The 23,558-nt window shown below is 33.9% G+C and overlaps 1 pseudogene; it reads left to right on the plus strand.

The window, feature by feature from the left end:
* Nucleotides 1-1,247: 1,247 nt before the first annotated feature.
* The window catches only part of LOC149543438 (endoplasmin homolog), a 63,563-nt pseudogene continuing 41,252 nt past the window's right edge, over nt 1,248-23,558 (plus strand).

The following is a 23,558-nucleotide window of genomic DNA, read 5'->3' on the forward strand; positions in this document are numbered from 1 at the left end:
TGGATCTTTCATATAATTGGTAATTTAAGGGTGGTAAGTTTGATGTATGGGCTAGAGGTCTGAGAAGCCTTGAATTCTTGGGAATGAATGAAGTGAAACTAACAACGGGCTTACAGCACTGGGGTGAGGCCCTTAGTGGTCTTCACAATCTCACCCAGATTCAACTATCTAGTTGTGGGTTGTCAGGTAATATTCTAGATCTATCAAATCTGACCTCTTTGTCCCATCTACATTTATCATGGAATTCATTCCCATCCAAACTACCCTCTTGGATTGAGAATGCATCTTCGTTGGTTTCACTTGATCTCAGCTATAGTAATCTAAATGGCTCCATCCCTTCCAATTTCATGCCCCGTTCAAAATTGAGAAATCTTAACCTTAGTGGTAATAATGACTTGAAGGGAAACCTTTCTTTCATTTTAGGCCATTCCAGCTCACTTGTTGCTCTATCTCTTTCTAGCTGCAATTTAAGTGGAGAGTTTCCCCACTCTGCTGCAAACTATTCAAAACTTGAGACCATGGATCTGTCCTGTAATAATTTGGAGGGAACTATGCCATCCTCTTTTGACAGACTTTTATCCCTTGCACATCTGGACCTCAGTAACAACCTGTTGTCAGGAAGAATCCCAGACTCCAATTCAAAGCTAGCAAGTTTAAGAGTATTGTTACTCAACCATAATCATCTGACTAGCCAGATTCCACCCTCTCTATGTGAGCTTTCAACATTAAGTGAGCTACATCTGGGTGATAACCGGCTATCAAGGACAATTCAAAATTCTCTTTTGAAGATGGCCAGTTTAAAAGTGTTGGCGCTTGCTTCCAACAGATTAAGAGGCAACATTTCATTTCAGATGCTCAAAAATTTGACTCACTTACGAGGATTGGACCTTTTTGAAAATCAATTATCTATTACTATATCTACAAGTTGGATTCCACAGTTTGACCATTTCGAGTACTTGGCATTGAGGTCTTGCAATATAGAAGGCACTTTCCCTTTATTTTTGTCCCAACAATATCAACTGAAGGAACTAGATCTTTCAAGTAACAACATTGTGGGAAATATTCCTTCGTCGTTGTGAGATCTTCCTAATCTTGATATGCTCATTCTTTCAAATAACAATCTGGAAGGTTTTCTACCCTGGCAAATATCCCATCAGTTTTCTGCGGTGGATTTGCAAGGGAATAGATTGTATGGCACACTTCCTACTCTAAATTTTGTTCCATTCCTATTAGATTTGTCAGATAATATGTTTAATGGCTTGATTCCAAACATTAGACCTCCATCAGATATTTGGGCATCAATCTTTCTGTCATTGTCAGGAAATAACCTCTTCGGAGAAATTCCAAGTTCTACTTGCACAAATTCAAATAGAGTGGGCATTTTGGACTTGTCAAATAACAAGCTGATGGGCAAGATCCTTGCAACTATCAGGTTGTGTTCTCAATTGGTGGTTTTAAAATTAGCTCACAATGATTTGGAAGGGGAGATTCAAGAGGAGTTGGGAAATCTCACAGCTCTTCATGCACTAAATCTCAATGGCAATAGGTTTCAAGGTAATATTCCTCCATCCCTTTCAAATTGCACAAGTCTCAAAATATTTGATTTGGGAAATAATAAATTTGAAGGTAAAATTCCTGTTTGGATTGAAAAGTTGAAAGATTTGAAAATTTTGAGCTTAACCTCTAATAATTTCGAAGGTAAAATTTCATCCCAACTTATGAGGTTGCAGAATCTTCAAATTCTAGATTTATCAAGTAATTGTTTATCAGAAAGTATCCCTCAAGATCTAAGTAATCTATATGCTATGGTCATTCAATCTCAAATTATTGATGAATGACTTACCTTCTCTTATTTCACTAATTTAAATCTGGACTCTCCTTATGAATCAAAGTTTGAGGATGAAGTAACAATTTGGATAAAAGGAAGGGTTCAAACATATGAGAAGATAATCTATGTAGATAAGTTCATGGATCTCTCACATAACAACCTCTCAGGAAATATTCCTCCAGCATTGAGAGTCCTCCAAGGTTTAATTTCTCTCAACTTCTCAAATAATCAGCTATGTGGTTCAATTCCTGAATCCTTGGAAAACATGGCTCGTTTAGAGTCTCTAGATCTTTTAGAAAACAAGTTGTTAGGAAAAATTCCTTTCGAATTTTCAAATCTAACCTTCCTTGAAGTATTGAATCTTTCAAACAACATGTTGTCAGGATTAATACCACAGGGAAAACAATTTGCAACATTTGAGGCTTCCTCCTTTTTAGGAAACCCCAACCTTCATGGGTTTCCCCTTGAAAATATGACACTGGGTTGTGGTTCAGGTTGTAGAGAGCATCAAGAAAAATGGAATAAGACTATAGTTGGTAGTAGAAAAGATATAATGGAGAGTCGATGGTGGGCAGTGGGATTGGGATTAAGTTATGGAGTTGGATTTGGAATTGTTATTGTAGTGTTGTGCTTCCATAGTAGTTATAAACTAGTATAGGAGTAGTTACGCACATAATTTCATACATCTGCACTGTAATTTTATTTTTATGCATGGTTAGAAAACTAGCTATAGTTTCTTAGTTTAGGAATTGAAGCATTATATAAACAAGTATGTACAATGTAAATAATATTGACAATTTTTTTGCAATAAAGCTTTATGCAATTGTTACTTCACTCATGGTGTGAGAATGCTTATATCTATGTCATTTGATTTTTTTTCACATCTTGTTCAAAACATATAATGCAGTCTCATTTATGAAGCGTATTAAAAGCTAAGGATTTCGAGTGACTTGTATACAATTCATTTTTTGTCATTTCATTATATGGTTTGAACAAGTGTGGAAAAAAATTAGATTTTTATTATGAATTTTCTGTTGACCAATCTATGTTAAACTAATCAGCAAGGTCACTTTCCTAATACTTTATGAACTAGATGTTATTCGCAAGGTCAGTTTCCTAATACTCACTATAGTACTTGCTATTCAATTGAGATAGACACGGGTCATTAGTTTGTTTGTATTCTCTTTGGATTTTGTTAAAGAAGACAGCTGAATGCTATATGAACTAAAAGTTCTGTGGTGTCAACAGGCTTGTGCATCTCTTGAGCCAAATTACCAGCCCTAGTGACATTTGTTGTTGTTCAAAAGTGGCACCATACTAGGCTATTTGCAAACAACTATGCAGTTAGGCATTCTATAGATAGACTTGGGAACATCTTGCCAAGTCTTCAGTACATAATAAAGCAACTGAATTTCATAAATTGCTTTTTTGATAGTTGATTTGTTTAAATATTTCCCATCAAAAATTACTTAGTACATCTCATCTTTTTTCTACACAGGAGCTTGCAGTTCTGAAGAATCTGATAGCGAAGAATTTGAAGAAGATATTGTAGCAAAGGTATATTTAGTGTTCTTTTTTAAGTGAAAATGTGATTGGAAATTTTGTATATTGTCATATTTCACTTGTAGAAAGGTCAAATTGTAAATAGAGGTGAAGTTATATGGATTTAATTTTCTTCTTCATTATTTATAATGCTCTCGATTCCTCTTTCGTAGCTGTAAAAAAATTTGTTTATCTTCACCTTTCCAGATACCCTTTACCAGGTTCTTCAAGATTCCAAAATATCTTGGGCTAACCCCACTCCAGCATGTCCTAACTCCTACTTGGTTCAGAGACCTAACTCCTTTTTATATGTGTCTTCCTCTTACTACTCCATCTGCAGGTTGCAAACAAATCATCCTTCTTCCACCAATGAGTCATTCCATTCAAGAAAGACCATGTCTGACGATATCAACGCACAAAAAAATAGGGAGACAATTGCTAGACTGTGGTCTAACTTAAAAAGAAAAGGTGATGGAAAATGTTATTGTCCTTTCAAAATGTGTAAGGGCTTAAAGACTTGAAGATATCTAATCACAACAGTTGAGCAACATTGTAGGCAACATGGTCACATTGAAGGGGGAAACAAGTATCGCCCATTGGTATGTATTTTAATAGTTTATAAATTACATAAGACATGATTTGATGATGACATCATTCTCATGGTTAATATAAGGTCATCATTTTCATATAGGTCAACATCCCTGAGTTTCATGTTATGGACCATGACAATTCGGAGAATGCAGATTTCCAAATGAGGGAACATGGAGGTGTGAATATTGAAGTAGAAGGTAATGATACCATGGAAGAAGACCAGGATGATGAAGATCACAATGATCAAAATGATCATGATGATCAAGATGATGATGATGATTATGATGATGATGTAGAGCTTGATGTACCTTTACTTGAGAAGGCACACCAGTCCCTATATGAAGGCTCCAAAACAACTCTTCTTGCTGCTATATTGCTATTGGTGAACTTGAAGGTTATGAATGGTTTATCCAACATAGAAATGACACGTATGTTAAGGTATGCCATCTTCTTTCATTATTTTACTCGTAGTTCCCTTACAATTAACATTGGGTTCGTGTACCAATTAATATTCTTTAAATTAAGAAATTATATTTCTGGTCGTACGTTGATAAGTGAGTGTTTGTTACCACCATCAAACATTCTACCTCACTCATACCGAGAATTATCTGCCATCATGAAAGATATTGGAATGGAGTATCAAACAATACATGCATGCTCGAATGATCATATTATATATCATAAATAACATAAATTTCCAACACAATGCCCTACTTGTCATATCAGTAGATATCAATCAGATTGATTAACAAAAAAGGTGCCTCGCAAGGTTCTTCGGCATATTCCCATTATTCCACGTCTGCAATGATTATTCAAGTGCAATAGCTTGGCACAATTTATGGATTACCATGCATGCAATAGAAGTCAAGATGACATTATGCGAATGCCTGCAGATGGTTCGGCATTTAAGGAAATAGAGGAAAAATGGCCACACTTTAAAGAAGAACCTCGTAATCTCTCTTTCATTGGCAGCAGATGGTGTCAATCCTTATGGAGAGATGAGATCTACTTACTTGGTGTGGCCTATTTTTGTTATCAACAATAACATACCTCTTTGTTTGTCCATAAAGAGAGATCACATAATGCTGACACTGATTGTTCCAGGTATTTTTTGATTCAGTGATCATCTAAATTAATTTATTATTACTAATCCATCAAATGGTCAAAATAATTATGTAATGTTTTTGCTCATTCAACTAGGTAAGTACCAAATTAAAGATATCAACGTATATATTGAACCCCTTATCGATGAGTTGGTGGTGTTATAGAATGGGGTTACTATGTATGACATTTGTAGATCAATAGGACAAAGACAACTTCAATTTCATGCAATACTTGTATGCACAATACACGATGCCCCTGGGCTAACAGATTTTTGTGGTATGTTCTCTTCTTGACACCTCTTTTTTGGTATGTCAAAGTTAACACATTTAATCCAATTATACACGATCTTGTAGGTCTTCAGACAAAGGGTAAATTTTCATGTCTAGTTTGTGGTCCAAAGATGAAATCTCATCATTCAAAAAGTTTAAGAAAGTAGGTGTTTGATGAGAATAGACACTTTCTGCATAGAAATTATAAGTACCAAATTATCGAAAAACATCTTTTCAATGGTCTAGAAGAGACTATGTCAAAGCCACAGAGAATGACACCTCGCCTATGGAAGTTGACATACAATAAAATAAATTGTCAAGGTAATGTCATTCCATTTGATGGTTTTTGTTTCAAATTTATATTTCGATATTGTGTTTTGTTTACTAATGATTTGATTGATGCTTGTGAAGGTCATCAAAACATCAATGACCAACTTCCAAAAGGACTAAAAATTTATCCTACGCAATTTACAAGGTTACCATACTATGAGAAACTCCTAATTGTGCATTTGTTTGATCCTATTCATATTGGAAAGAATGTAGTAAAAGACATTATGAAAAATCTTGGATGGAAGGCATGACAAAGATCAAATTGTTAAAACTTGTAGTGACATTGAAGAATCCAACCATGCAATGAAAAATGGAATTTGATCAAATAAAAATGGAGATTATATTGATACAAGTGCCCTTAGTTAGTTATTGTTAGAGTAGCAGAGCAATGCTATAAAAAGAAGTGATAAAAAAAATATGATTTCCCACAGGATTTGTTGCGAACATAAACAATGTCATATCAAATAAAAGTGAATTTGGGCCAAGGTTGAAAACACATGATTGACATACATTTATTAAGGTAATTCATGTTATTTTGTATTCACTATATATTTATATACTGCATGTAGTTTCAATTGCATTCTTTTATAAAATATTGACAAGATCATTTTACAAATATTGCAGTACATTCTACCTCTATCTCTCCCATGCCACTTTGCCAACAATGTCAAACAGGTTATATATGATCTTGGAAAATACATGAGGTGGTTGTCATCTAAATAAATCAATAAAGAAGATATAAAATATTGGAAGAGAAAAATTCCTCTTCTGATGTGTGAAATGCAAAAGTGTCTACCTCTAAGTTTTTTCAATGCACAAGAACACTACCTCATACATCAAGTTAAGGAGATTGAATTGTGTGGACCTGTACCAACCAAGTCAATGCGGATGGTTGAGAGGTACTTTAAATTTTTGAAAGGCTTGGTTTGATAGAGAGCACATCCTAAGGGTTCTATGATGGAGGGATATATGGTATACCAAACCATGGTGTACATTAGTGAATATCTTCCTAAGTTTGTAGCAAAGATCCATGTAGATTGTATTTGGGATCCCAACTCAATTAACAAATTCAAAGGGGAGTACTTGATGGGCAAAGTTAGATCAAAAAAAGTGAGAGGTAAATCTAAGATGTTATTGTAGTTAATTAATTCTTATAAATCTTCAATATAAGTTATTTTTAATTGGTGTATTTTTTTGAAACAGGTGGTCGAGAGTGGGATGCAATACATTTGTATATTGTGAACAATCTTGATTGGATGATGGAATGGATTGAACGATGTCAACAAAATGGTTGCTCATCAACATGGGAAGGTGTTGCTTCATTGGTTACAGAAGCTCATCGTAATGGAGATTCCAATGTTATGCCGATGGTAGTTGATCTAGTAAAGGGTTTAAGAGGTGGAGAGGTACATAGAAATTTATTAATGATCATAACTCGACGTATGTTTCATATCAACTCATGATGCAAATAATTTACACACACTTCAAAAATTGCAAGTCAATCACCACAAAGCTATGTACTATCATGGCCACAAATTTTGCATAAAAAGGTTGGATGACACAAAGAAAACTTGTGATTCTGGGATAACTGTAGTTTTTGTGGTCACCAATATATCATCTAGAAATGACATATATCCTCAACAATATTGAAATAAATACTATGGCATCTTGGATGATATAATTGAGTGTGAATTTAACACCTTCAAAGTAGTTCTATTTGTCATCAAATAGTACAGGTTATGACTAAATCAAAATGATTCAAATAGAATGGTTATTCAACATGATAATGGATTTACAATGATCAATACAAGGTAATTTGAGCCAGTTGGAGATGAGCCCTATGTTCTTCCAAGCCAATGTGAGCAAGTGTTTTACTCAGAGGTTCCACATAAATAGGGTTGGTCATTTGTTGTTAGACATGATCCAAGAGGAAGGCTGATAAAGTATAATGTTATGGAAGAAGAAGATATTGAAGATGATGAAGATCAAGATGATGGTGATGACGATGATGGTGATGGTGATGATGATGATGATGATGATGATGATGGTGATGATAGTGATGATGATGATGATGATGGAAATGGTGATGATGGCAATGATAATGGTGATGATGGCGATGATGATGGCGATGATGATGGCAATGATGATGGCAATGATGATGGTGATGATGGCGATGATGATGATGATGATGATGAAGATAATCAATGACTACAAACGGCGTCACCCCTTCTGTTGATGATCTTGCATTCCATATATAAGGTAAAAATTTTCATGTTTACGATGTTTCATATTTTTCATGTTGTCTTCTAAGTTATTTGTAGCATACACGTATCATGTAATTTTTAGCTAACTTAAGATAAATGATTAACATATGTAGGAAATTTGATTACATATTTATTGTGTTCATTTCTAATGATTACAACATATGTTATTTATAGTTACCAATGTTTATGTTGTGTCTAATTATGACCCTTTTTGCAAACAGTCAATTGACTACAAGTACATCGTCACCCCTTCTATTGATGATCTTGCATTCCATATATAAGGGAAATTTGTTCATGTTTGCGATGTTGCATATTGTTCATGTTGTCTTCTAAGTTATTTGTAGCAAACGTGTATCATGTAATTTTTAGCTAACTTAAGATAAATGATTAACATATTAAGGAAATTTGATTACATATTTATTGTGTTCATTTCTAATGATTACAACATATGTTATTAATAATTACCAATGTTTATATTGTGTCTAATTGTCACCCTTTTTGCAAACAGTCAATTGACTACAAGAAATTTGACCCGTTTGGCATGGATTGTGCACAATGACATGGATCAGCAAGTATAAGTCAATAAATAGACATAATTTTCTTATATTCTTCTCGTTTATCATTGAGCATGTATGTTATAAATAGACATATTATATAATCATATAATGTATATATAGACAAAGAAGGTCCATATAGAAATATAATTGTATAATCACTTTCAACTTACTACATTTTATATTTGTCACTTTCACTTTCCATTTGATGGATTGCATGACCCACCAAATAGGTACTTGTCACATCTATCTACATTGAATGAGGGAAATGAGGAACTAGTAGATGAAAGCTCTACATGTAGTACGGATAAAATGGGGAGATCAACTAGAGGTCAAAAGAATAGAAAAAAAATTGATAAACACATGCAATTTTTCCTTGCTAATGGGGGGTCATGTTCTTATGATGATGAGACCAAAGGCAACATCAAGGTGCCCTTTCGGTACTCACACATTGAGAAAGAATTGGCACCCAATGAGCTACCTCCAATTAACATAGATTTTTGTGTTAATTAGAGGATATATTGCATTTCTCCATCCTCATTACATGGTTTGGGCCTATTTTCCATGGATGGGATAAAGGTATGTTACAACAAAATTGTCCAATTGTTCAAGTATGTCGGTCCATTAAAAAAAGTATGCGTAGGTATGGGGTATCAGCTAATTATATACAATGAAAAGAAAATGATCAAAGTAAAAGATTTTCTATGTACATTGATGAGAGACCAAAAGCAATAGGTAATATTGCAGGTTTTATAAATAGTATGCGACCTTCTTCAACTAGTAAGCAACCCAATTGCATATTTGAGGCACGTGAGGGGAATGAAGTTTTTGTTTGTGCAATAAAATCAATAAGTGTAGGGGAAGAACTTCTAATCGATTACCATTTAAATTACATAGATATAAACAAAGTTACTATCATGAGGGCTGTAAGTACTATTTACCATTTTGTTAATAAGTTTTTTTTTTGCTATCTATTGCTTTCAGTTAGCTGAATTTTTTATGTTTAATCTTTGTGACAGGACGATATGGATCTAATAGATGATAGAGGTCACCAGGATGCTACTCCTACCCCTTCTTCAACGAGGGTAAACCTTTTTGAAATTGTACAAATTAGATAGTTGAAAAATGTTATATTATTACGTTATTTTATTTATAGTGTAAGTACTATTTATCATTTTGTTAATAAGTTTTTTTTTGCTATCTATTGCTTTCAGTTAGCTGAATTTTTTATGTTTAATCTTTGTGACAGGACGATATGGATCCGACAGATGATAGAGGTCACCAGGATGCTACTCCCACCCCTTCTTCAGCGAGGGTAAACCTTTTTGAAATTGTACAAATTAGATAGTTGAAAAATGTTATATTATTACTTTATTTTATTTAAGGTTTTTTGGTTTTTATGATAGTTTTACTGATATTCCTCTCATAATTTGATGTTCATGATAAGGGTAAAGCAGCATCAATAAGTACCGAGCCACTAGCTACGCCTTCTAATGAGGATATTGCTGAAACTCCAAATTTCATAAAAATGTTGAAGAAATTTTTTTTTTAAATTAATTTAGAAGCAATGAAAATTTTGGATGAGGCAAATATGGAATCCAAGGAGATGATGAAGAGGCTATCAAATTTGAGAGTGCAAGCTCGTCGTTATGAAATAAGCTCCAATGAATATTTAGTTATAACAAAAGTTCAATAAAGATTTATATTTTATAATCTTTTATGTTGTGAAGTAAAATATGTAATATGTGCAAAAATTCTTTATTGATGCAATTTTTTTAAAGAGTTGTAAGAAACTTTAACTACTAAATTCCTGTTATACAGGAATTTTTGGCAACTAATCCACAACTTGGTCAAGGACAACGTGGTGAGGCCGGTAGTAGTAGACCTCCGACTGCCACTAGTAAAATAATCTTTTAGTTGACAAGTTAGAAGGAATTTTTTATTTTGAACATTCAAAACTTCTTAACTCTTACTTTTATTATTTCAAAATGTCTTTGCTAACAATGTATTGTTCAAGTCATCCAGTGCAAGAGACTCCTACGAGGTTGACAGACGCCCGTATGAGATTGCCAACTACAATGTCGGCAGCAAGGGGATGTCTAGCTGGTAAATCCTTGTTTTGCTATATTTGATTTTGTGTTAATTATGAATTGATAATATGTACTTTAATCTTGGGTGCATCACATAGTGTTTTTTTTTTTTGTGGTAGGAGATGTACCTCTGGTACACCACCAAATGCAGATCATAGTGCATGTATTGGTGATGATTCACCATCATTTCCTGGAGCTACCCGTATTTCTAGCACGGGAGCTATGCAGACATCGTTGTTGATTGACGATAATGAATCAATGCCTTTGAAATGTCCTAAGATTCCAGGTACTTTAAATAATTATTTTTATATTGTAATAAAGATTTTCTTGCAAGACGTAAACATGATAGAAAGTGGTGAATGTAAGGGCTTTTGATGTGGAGTGATGCCTCATGACCTTCTTTAGTATGTCGTATTGTGCAAGTTGTTTAATTATTCTGGAATTCCTTTTTATTAGGGGTTTGGTAGGATCATCTAAATTATCAATGACCTTTTGTCTATACCAATAATTCTCTAGTTTAGTACTTTGGTACATTGCAATTTCATGCTTTCAGTAGAAGATACTAACTTCTTTTTTGGTCAATTTTGGTCAAGTTGATCCTCCAACCCTGAAATAGATCAATAAAAAGATGAAATGTATCTCATTTTATGTATTTGTTATTCACTATGAAAAGTATTCTTCGCATGATTCATTTTAATAGTTATTACTATTAATTATCCCATGACATTTTACAGGAAACGATACATTTTATAGGAGGCTTTATGACCTCACGCTACGAAGATTTGGGCCCACCATACGTAAAAGGTGGAACAACATAACTGAACTAATTTTATCCCACTATTTTTTTTCATATCATTAATTAGTGCAACATTTTTCCTTTCATTTGGGTCTTTTCTTATACTAGCTATATCTAACAATTTTGTGTTTTTTCTTAAAAGGTGGAACTACCAAGATCAAAAATTAAAAGATGAGCTCATCAAAGATATAGAGCATTAGTTTGGTAGTAATATTTTTTATCATAAGAAATTGTTAGAAAAAGCTTCCAAACATCTTAAGGTTGTGAGGGACACATATAGAAAGAGCCTCGTCCTAAACCCAAAGTACGAGCGTCCTCCCTTTGTTTCAGTGAGGGATTGGAATGAGTTCATTTTGGATGCAAAGGAGAAAGGGGAACATCCAAAAGAAAGTACACCAGCAAATTTGAAAAGGTATGCAATAGTATTAACTACTAGTACATTAATGAGCAAATTTAGGGTTCAACTTCAGTATCAACAATTTCAACTAGCTCAATTTAATCTATCTATTGATGAAAGGTGTGTAATTCATATGCTGACACAATTGCTTATAAATCTCAATCTCAATCTGGGCATAAATCCTACATAAGATATAACTAACACAATTGCTTGTAAATGCTAAATTCATATGCTGACACAATTACTTATAAATCTCAATCTCAATGCTGACACAACTATATATATCTCAATTTGGGCATAAATCCTACATAAGATATAAATAGTGCACTTATAACTTCACATATAGCTATATTATGTCTTGAAAATATAGTAATGATCAACTACATGTACCATAGTTTTATGTGTTCGCAGTATAGGTGATAAATGATATTCAGTAATTGTAATGACAAGTACAATTTTTTTGAAAAACTTTGCAAGAATTTTACTAATGATCAATCTCCTAAAAGTAATAAGCATCATGTTCAATGCCAGAAACACAAGTTAATGACAACACTCACGTTCCTATCTTTGAGGACTGACAACAACCCTTGTAGATTTATATTTATTGGTATTGTGGAGAGATGATCCAGCCTACACTAGGTAAGACAAACTATTTGAGACTTCATTTGGATGACATGATGTATATTACCTATAGACCATGGCTAGGCATAGAGCCATAAGATGATGTCTTCTCCTAGCTAGGATTCATTTTGGTATCTTAGCCTCTAAATGGCCATTCTTCATTGAAGATAGAGAGATTTTCGCTAACCCATGTCTAGAGATAGTTCGACTATCAATATAGTATTTCACAGGAGTATTGTCGTTACACCTACTTTACCAAGGAGGTAAATATAGGTTGTTCTCCTAGATTGGACCCAATTAGATGTATGGAAGATGTTAGTGGCCTTACCATTTATAGGTGGGACTACTTTCTAGATGTAGTGAATGATGGTGTCACTCCCTAGTACATAGAGCATTTGGCCACACATTCATTTCCTCATATAACTGATCCTATAGGGGTAGTTAGTCAGGCACCACACCTTGATGTTCAAAAACCACAAGAACATCCTTTGAGGGAGGAGAGACCATTATAATGGCCATTAGTAGTTCTTGTTACAATTCCTTCTCATACTGTTAGATTGGATCTTAGATCAAGCAATAATGAATAGGCACATAGGCCTACTCATGTGAGAACTCACAGAGAGATGAGCACCATGTGTGTTGTAGGAGGTGATGCCAAGAGACATAGGGTAGAGGAGCCACCACAATAGGATGTGGGTGGAGGAGGGGATGATGACATGCCAAATTAGCCTCCACAGGTTTCACCCATAGGAGATGTATTAGCACAAACTCGAGATTCTCTATGACATGTGAGGGAGAGATTGAGGACTACTCAGAGGTAGGTGGACAAGTTACAAGTGCAAGTTATAGTTAGAGATGCATGACTAGCTAGAAGAGGGGAACTATGAGATAGTAGATCTATGGTCTAAGATCATAGAGCTAAAGAGATAGATAGAGTTAGAGCAAGATGAGACTTGTCATCACACCTCTTGGCCTGATCATTATTATGTAGTATATAAAAATGCAGTACCTCTAGCTCAACATGTCTCAAGGTTCTTTGATTATGCTTGAGCTTATGATGGTGTAGTGCCTCTTGCATGTGCAGATGTTACTCCTCCTCCTCCTCCTAGTGATGAGGGTGAAGGTTGTAGTTAGGTCCATGCTATCTTTTGTTCCTTTTTGTATCTTTATATTGATCATGAGATTTATTGTATATTTGATGTATCATTTTGAGACTTGAGATATTGATAGTGCTCTGATTAGCACTTAGTTTTGATCTTTTGATTGTATCACCCCTCCGACATGTCAATGATATATAAATGACACTGGATGTGAATTGTCCACTCTTAGAAAGCATTAGAATTATTGATTGCAGTTTTTGCAGTAAGATAATGGTGAGCTTCTATTTACCTAAATGTCTCTATTTGGAAACTGACAATCAACTTATGGAACATTTTGCAAAAGTGAAATCGATCAAGAAAATCACTTGTTCTAATGATGAAGATTTTGCTAATGTCAAAGTTCTACAATGCTTTCCTTATTTGGAGGAGTTGTGCATGCATTCTCCATTATTGGTTGTGTCCCCTACAAGTGTAAGCATTTATGTTATTTTAATCTGCATGAAAGCATTTGTTTGCAAGCATTTAAAGTTATGAATTTTTTTTTGGAAAACTCTAACCCAAATTTCATTCTTATAAATAATGCTTATAATTTTTGCTATTTCTTTCCACTTTATGAAATTTACTGTTTCTTAAACTCTTATACCTTATTTATAGGATCAAAATTATGTGGCATTATTAAAGCGAATGGTTTAACCATGATCACATACTAATCTTCATAATTTCTACAGTAAAAGTGTTAAAGTTGACTTTTTTATTTTTTTACTATCCTTAATTCTTCTTTTACTGTGTGACTTTTAAGAATAGTGGAAGCTTATCTAAACAGTTTTCTATCCAACTGTCAGCTTTGAAATCATTTTTTGTGGATGTAGACTATATAAAACATCCTCCAAACTATGAGGTAACGTTTCAGATCTTCTCAAACATTCTGAATGGTGCTCCACTGTTAGAAGCAATCAAAATAAACATATATTAAGACAAGTCTTAAGTCATGAGTCTTCTACTGGAACAATGCTAGGTAGTTCTTGTTAGTTGCTAGTTATCTTAGCAAATCAGTGAGGATTTTGTTTCAGTTACAACCACCATTTATAAAATCAATTCCATGTAGTGTGGAAGCTAAAGAAGCACTTGATGCACAAAGGTGATGTCTTTTAAATTGAGAACAAAAAAAATACTTACTTTTCAGCTACGGGTAAAAAGGAATGCTACTAAAAAAATCTGAAATCTGACATTCGCCCTCAAGTTTATACATGTTGCAACCTTGGGGATAAAAACACTTTGAGTGTGGAACCTATGGATGCTCTGTAGGACATCAAGAACTAGTAGGTAATGATACCAAGGTAATGCTACCAGACTCATGCATTTCCACTAAGCGTATAGACTCTAAACTGCAGTTTGAACCAGTGGTTCCTCCATGAAGCCCCCCCCCCTAGTTTACCAAATATGTTCACATCCCATTCAACTAAATTGACTTATCTTTGATGGAAGAAAAATTAATCTATAAAATCTACTAGCTGTTTGAACTTTTAGCTTATCATTTACTTTGTGTGACAATGGATAATATAGACTTTCGAAATTGATGTGTAATTTTATGGAGACACATGTCAAAATATGGATAAATAGCATGAACTCCATGGATAAATAGCATGATTACACATGTCAATTAAAGGTATGATGCTATAATTTCTTCCCTTTTTCATATTTTTGGTGGAACATGCTACTTTATGCTAAAACCTTCATACCAATATATAATAATCCACTATTTAGTACTGATCTTTATATCTATATCATCTAACATATTTCAAACTTTTCATAGGTTGCAAGACACATCAAAGGCAACAAAGGTGAGGCTAGAAAAGGTTGGGCAGCACAGACTTGGCTCTGGGGGATATTCGAAAATCAAAGCACACGTTGTAAGTAGCAATAAATGAATTGTAAAGAAAAATTATTTATAAAATGCAAATAATTTTGTTAATTAATAAAAAAATGCAGGGCGCTGATTTTCATCTGAAGGCTACAGAAGAACACAAAAAAATTGCCTTCAAGCAAGGCTATGTAGTGGTGGTTGAATGCCTATGGCAAAGTTCCATTGCCCCAATCGAATAGTCTCCTGCATCATGTGCACAGGTAAATATGCCAAAATATATATTAGAAATTGAATACTTGAACAACAATTTATTTGATAATAATGTGCATGACATTGCAATGCAGCCTGTTAATCGTGACATAGATCATACATAGCATCATGAAGCCCCTAATGTGCATTGTACTATCGATGGAGGTGCTCATTTGTTATTTAAAACTAATTATATAATTATTAATACAATTTAACATATTTAATTGAACTTGGTGTAACCTTTTTTTGCTAAGGATATAGAATCATGCCGTGCTAAATGAGTGCCAGAGGATGTTCAAACTAATCAACAGGTAGATCATGTCACACATTCAGGTAAAGAAAATCTATGTTTTGTTCTTTTAAAATAATTTTTTGATTTATAGTTCTTTTACTTAAATAAAAACTCATAATTCACTAATATAAAATGGTGCGAATTTAACTCATGAAGTACTTGTTATTGTAGCGGACCCACCTTTGGTGCAACGACCTCATGATTTTCCTAAACGGATGAGGAGGAGACATGTGTTAGAACTAGTAGAGGAGGGGGATGACGAGGAAATTGATATTCCTCTTAGAAATTTTATGAAAAAAAGAAATGGCAAGAAAGCAAAAAGATATGATTATTCATGAATGACTTACTCTTGAATGTTGCGTGTTAATGAATTTTGTGTTAATGAATTATTCACGAATGTTGTGGGTTTATGAATTTTATGTGTTAATGAACGTTATCATGTGATTATAATGATTGAATATTATATTTCAAAAATGGATGAATTGAATGTTATTAAATGTTAATGGGGATGATGAGGACATTGATATTGCTCTTAGAAATTTTATGAAAAAAAGAAACGACAAGAAAGCAAAAAAGATATGATTATTCATGAATGACTTACTCTTGAATATTGTTAATGAATATTGTGTTAATGAATATTATTCATGAATGTTGTGTGTTTATGAATTTTATATGTTAATGAATGTTATCATGTGATTATAATGATTGAATGTAATATTTCAAAAATGGATGAATTGAATGTTATTAAATGTTAATGGGGAATTTAGAGTGATGTTAGGGGCAGGGCGGGAGGGGTGGGGGGAGGGGCCAAATGAGCTTCCACCTTCACGTGGTTGGCCCTATTAAGTAGAGAATATTTAACTATTCTTGAAACCAAGTGAAGCTCAAACTTTAAGATAAGCTTATAGTTAATAGTGACAACCAATTAGCAAGTCGAAATTAAGTTCTTCGTTACAGGTACCTTTTTAGTTTTTAAAGAATGATATCATGTTTTAATATTGTATAGTTTTTTTTTCTTAAGTTAAAGTATTCTTTTATTATAACAACATAATTTATGACCATTTTAGTAACTATTCTAACATTGCTTTATGAAAAATCCTATTTTGGCAAAGATGGTGATACGTGGTGTTGTCTATTCCTTGGGAGATTGGATTTCATAGGTCTGTATCTCAACATCAACATGGCAAATGGTGTGAAATTTCACTTTCCTTAGTTGTGGTTGCATATCTACTACACTCTTTCATTTGAAAAATGAATAGAAATACCATATCTAGTAGCTTCTCTATGTTGTATTCATTTATTGGTAATGATTCAATGTTATGCCATTTGATGGTAGCTTCTAGAGTTTCATTTAGTTGTAAGGTGTGTCTTATCTTTTCAAGTTTGTATACTCCATTTGGTAGTTTGGTACTAATTGATGATGTCTGGGATCTTCTACCTTCACTGTAGTCTTCATCATCATCCAACTTCTTGTTTGGTATTTTCTATGTTATCCTCTATTTACATGGTCTTCAACATGGTTGTGTATTTTATCTATCTAGTTCAAAGACTCTATGTGCCTAAGGTGGAAGCCATTTAGAACTAACAGTTGGAGAGATCATGTTTCCCCCTGTAAAACTAGAAAATGTCACGAGTTTAAGGTCAAGAAGGAAGAAGTCATAACATTTTGAGTAGCAAAATATGCTTAAAATTACATATTTAGTTGATTCTTTGGTGAAGTTTCTTATTTCAATTCAGTTGATTTTGGTTGTCAACCAAATTCCTAACTCCAATGTATATTGTATTTCAGTGCTACATTTTCATAGGGATCTAAGTAAAATGACAGTTGACTATTATTTATATTTGAGAATTTGTGTTGTGCCTTACTATGATCCTCTGATAATAGAGGAGAAATCAATCTGAATTTGTTTCTCATGTCCCATGTTGGATGCTTCTTGTGTAACTAACCACTTTTGATGTGGGTTATGAACTCTAATGCTAGTATGCTATTACACTACCATTTATTATAAAGTAGATATAATAAGTATCTCTAAATATACTATAAGGATCTCTAAAAATGAGTAAAGGAGTATTACATAACGTAGATCTAAACTCAAAATTCATGATGTTTTCCACTCTGGAAAAAGAGGGGAACTTAATATACTCATAACACACCCCATCAGAAGAGATCCATTGGATGGTTTTTGTTGGGGTTTGACTCTCTTGGTGTAGCGCTAAGCTAGGCTTCTAGGTGCTAGGATATTTTCTCTTGTTGGTGGTTCTAGACCCATTGAATGCTCTAGATAATTGTCTGTTAAATTATGGTTGAAGGAGCTATGCTTGGGCTGTCAAGTCTTATGCAAAGTTTGTCCTATTTTTTGGTGATAACATGGACTTTTATCAGTGCAGAAGTATGGTCTATAAATTCTTAGAGTCTCTAGTGCCTCTAAGATTTACGCCATTGGGTGACTAATTCTTTGAAGTCCCTAATGTTTGGTGACATTGAGCTATACCTATGTGAGTTATGTTTGGGTTTTCCTTCCTCATCTTCATTTCACTTTTGTGAGTTGTTTTGCCCGAGGCCATTGGAAATTCCCTTTGCTAGTTCCTAAAATTGGATGGATCTAGTACAATTTTGGGCTATTCTATGTTTGTATTCTAGTTGAAATAGAGATCTCTCCACTTCAATCATGGTTGATGAGAGGCCATGGGTGAAGCATTGAATATGAGGGTTTTCCATTTTGTTGTAGAGATTGCATCTCTATAGGATACATGTCTAATGATTGCCATTTTTTGTTGGATAGGTGTTATCACTTGATGGAGGGTCGTGAAAAATGACCATTTGACAATTAGAGCTTTTGATTCTGTTTTAGATTTTCCTTTTGAGGACTTGTTTTCTAATGAAGAAGAATTTTTTTTTTATTATATTGATGCTTCTCATGCTGTTGGTCTGAGCTAGACTTCTATCACTTCCATTCTTGTCACAATTTTGGATGTTAGACCGTATTTTAGGTGCGATGCCCACTAGCCTTGTGGCCTATGTTGTTGAAGTTACTGCTCCCACTTTTGTTTTGAACAAAATTCTACTGATAATGTTGACTCTTAAATAATCACTCTTGGGCCTTGTTGATAGGCTATAGTGGGGTTTCCTTTGTTGCAATCCTAACAATAGTGTTGCGTAGACTTTTGTCCAAGTGCATAGGAAGAGGTGTTTTTTGTTGTGTTGTTGATGCACTATGTATATGCTTTCATCCCTTGTTTGTGTAAAGGTTAACAACCCCTTGTTTTGGCTATTATAGAAAAACAACATATCAATATCATCCTTTCAGATTGAACAATACTAGACGAGTAATGATACTATCTTGAAAAATACAAGAAGCCAAGACTACAATATACACTCGTTTGATGAAGCAAATAAAATCCTTCCAACAATAATTAGTCAGAACTATCAAAGTGAATTTTTAGGATTGTATAAACACAATTGGAAAATGGATCAAGAAGATTTCATGTCTTTCTCATGGAAAATTTGGTTATTATGTGTAAAATTGGCCTCATTCTTTTAACAATTATTTTCATGTTATCCGTAGAATTTTTTTTATCATTTAAGTTTCTTGTTCTTGCAAGATGAACTACAAGATGTAGTGTTACTAGTGTTTGTAAATAAGTAGGATATTCCCAATGCAATGAATGTTGCAGAGATCATGATAAACTTGGGTTGCATTCTCTTAGGCAGCAACGCTTATGAGTATTACATTCTTTATAATTTTTAGTATTAAAAATTGTAGATACTAATCATCTATTATGCTGCACTATTTCTACTTTGCATATAATTTATCATCACTCTAGTAAATGAGAAAAAAACTCGAATGTTAAGTGTTGCTTGTGAAACAGCTTGTATCATGTCCTAAGGTATATACAAAGCATCTGTGATAGTTTGTTAGAAATTAATCCTTTTATTTTAGTTCTTATGACTTTTTTTTAAATTTTGTAGGTTTGATAGATTACAGTGGAATAGGGTTCAAGAATTTTGTATTACAAAAATGTCTAATTTCTTTATTGATACAGATAGATTGAGGAGGTAAAAATTCATTCTTGATGAATACTCATATGTAGGATGCAAACTTATTTTGATGTGACATTATGTGTGTTCTCTTTCACATTTTACTATCAATTTTCTATCCAATTTAATGACCCAAAACTATTGAGAAAAATTGTGAAGGTCACAATTGCTATTAAAATCTTGTACTACCTCTTTATGTTTATTGCTTACATATCTGCAACTCCACAATCGATATTGATAGTCTCTTGCCCTCACCGTGCAACTAAACTACTTTAGTTTCATTGATGTAGCTGAACTACGAGTGCCTTTTGTGTTCTTGACAAATCGTAAGCTTTCAAATTTTGTGAAGCCATTACGGATGCAAATGAACAACTGGTGAGGTGTCAATTTTAAGGCAATTTTTTTTTTCTATAATGTACAGTTCAATTGCTAGAAATATTTCATCTAGATTGTTAATTGATAGACTATTAACTTTTCATGTCATTTTCTACTTTGGTTGGGTAGTTCTCCTTGCATTTATAAATCGTAAATCTTATCGCAGTCTTTAGCCTAATGACAGTTTGGTATTACATCCAGGGCGATAACGTAGTTGACTTAAAACTTTGCATTAAAGAAAACATCAAAGGATAATATTTGAATTGTGGATATTTGTAAATTATGTTGGTTTTAGACATAGTTATAGTTATAGTTATATATGTGCTCTTATGATGATGTGATTGGGACTATACATTTTTTTGTCATGTTTATCTGTTTGAAAAATAGATGAAATTATTAGCGTTCATTCCTAATAAATAATTCTTTCCTAATTTTATTCTTTTCCTGCAAGAACCAAAATTTAGATGCATTGTGCCAATTATTGCAAAGGCTTTACTCTCATAGGAGCCTTTTAAACTGCACAAAATTTGAGTTGTAAAGCATAATTGCTCGATGGAGACTCAGGATATCGTGCACATTTCTTCCTCCTTCCCATTGTTTTGTATGAAATAAATCATATGACGAACGAAACAATGGTGTGGAGGTAGAAATGTGCACAATACCCTGACTCTCATGCACTAAGAAATTACACTTTAGAATCAAGTTTTTTGCAGTTTAGAAGGCTCCTATGAGAGCAAAGCTTTTACAATAACTGGGATAGCTTGTCAGAATTTCTACATATCTTGGTCTCAATTTCGACACAAATGCAAATAAGAATTGGTATTTTGGTCGCAATTTTGACACCAAACTGGTCGCCTTTGACGTCATTTGTATGGCATCGGCGTAGAAAAGTAAGGTATTTTCATCGCAATTTTGACACCAAATTGGTGTAGGTTTACGTCAAAATTTTGACCAACGGCACCTGCAAATGTGGAAATAACAGTTCAGCTTAGATTAGGGAAATCGACGAAATTCGTGTCAATAAGTCCACCTTTATGAAGTCAAAATTTTGACGTAAAATGTATGTGGCAAAAAATTGACCAAAAAAGATCGACAGCAAGCTTGGTCACCTTATTGACCTACTCTTGTCAAAATTTTGACCTTTTCGCGTCGAAATTTAGGCCTAAATTTACTAGTGTATCTTGTAGTCCCTAATACCTAACTCCTCATCCCCGCGACCAAACATCTGGTGTATTATAGCCAACCCTGTCGTGAGTTCATATACTCCTAACTCCCCATGGATTAGAATCCAAAGGATGTGTCATACATCCTCTAGGGTCACGGTGGCCTCCCCTATCGATAAATGGAAGGAACTGGTCTCTGAATGCCACCTCTATGTCAATGTTGTCAGCAACCCTCTGTTACCTCTAATCTTTAGCATGTACATGATATGGTAAAGACCAATTCTCGCCAAGATCTCTCTCTTATTAGAAATCATCCTATGACGTAGGGATAGGCTTTGGGGTCTATGTCCCCTTGGTTGCAATAGGGGAAGGTCTTCCTACATAACCATACACTACATGTCAGTCTCCAATGGTTTTCTACCAAGTCCTACTAAGTTTGACCTAAATCTGACCTAAGTTTGACCAATATTGACTATCTCTAACCATTTTTTATTAGGTTGGCCTATGTTTTGAGACCTTTCTAGGGTTTTGAATATGCATACCAAATTTTGGGCCATTTTGAGCTTATTTGCCTTGTTTTTGACACTCTCCATATGTATATGTCAACTTTCTACCACATCTAACATAGGTTTGACTAAGTTTGACTACATTTTATCATGTTTTGATTGGTTGACTTATGCTCTAACCTAATCCTAGGATTTTAGGCATATGCACAAAGTTTTGGGTTATTTCGGTTCCATTTTCACCATTTTCAAGCTCTCAATGCATCCTGGAGTATAGTTGGGGCCCCCAACAGCACTCAAATTGCACTTGGTCAAGCTAAGTGCACTCAGTGTGCACTTGGGTGCATTTTGAGTGCACTTTGGGTAGTAGGACACCTTAAAATGCCCCTAGGTCTCGATTAGGCCCCGTTTGATCCCTACCTATCCTAGAAATGTGTAAAATGCATAAAATACATAGATTGGCCTCGATGTACTCATCGATGAACCTGTACCTCCTAGTCACCAATAGGTACACACTCATTCTCTGTGATGTTTTTCCCTATGTAGTTTGTCCATCTTCCTTTCTCTAGAGCTCTTTTCTTCTGAATGAGAGAGTGAAAATGACCTCCAAATTGCTCGCCAAGCCCTTTTATAGCCTTGATTCTACCTAGATGGACATGCAAGAGGCATTTTCTATATTGGTCATGATGCTTTTAGCACTTCAAACACCATAACTTTTGCATTTGAGCTATGATTTTTGATCTGTCAATTATGGATTTTTCTTCTCATTTTTGACAAATTGACCTATCATTTTTATTTTTTGGTCAAATTCTCTAGGAGGCACCCATATATCACCCCTACTGGGGAATTCTTTTATGTCTTTTTCATCAATATTCTTTGACACAATGCTCTAAACCACATTGTATCAAAGAGGGGCAAAATGTAAACAATCAAAAATGATTCATGTCTACTGTTTAATCACATTTTCATACTAACCCATCCCATTTTAGCATTTCACTAATTTTGATCTTTTGGCTAACTTGATTATCATTCAAGCATATTTTGAAAATATTCTTCATCACTCATATCCCCTTTCAAAAAAATTGCAGATCATTTTAGAATTGGTTCCCATTTTATCTAAACTTTTTGGAATCAACTTTGAATCATTTCAACATCACCAAAATCTCATTTGATCAACCCAAAAACTTTTCAAGATCATTGAAACCCTTTCTAATCAACCCAAAATCATCCTAAATCAACTCAAAAGCATCCTAAGTTAACTATAATCAACCCAAAACATGTCAAATATCTCAAATCAATCATCATCTATCTAACCCTAGGCATTTTTATGTCCCTCAATGCCTTGGAAATCTATCAAACCCATCAAACCTATCAAATCTGGCCTTATCACTATCATATCCCTTAGCACTAGGTCAAATCTATTATTTTTATCGTCCGATCATTGACAGTAATGAGTCCCTCAATGTTGGATCGTAGCATTATCCAATCAATTTAATAACACTGACAATGTATATCGATATTATTATGATCAATTTTGTCAATCAATTTCAATCTTGTGGCATTTACAAAGTCTATTAAATGTCACAT

This window comes from Cupressus sempervirens, chromosome 8, assembly GCF_028749045.1.
Source record: "Cupressus sempervirens isolate cs-2001-9-10 chromosome 8, ASM2874904v1, whole genome shotgun sequence".
In the NCBI taxonomy this organism is placed as follows: Eukaryota; Viridiplantae; Streptophyta; class Pinopsida; order Cupressales; family Cupressaceae; genus Cupressus; species Cupressus sempervirens.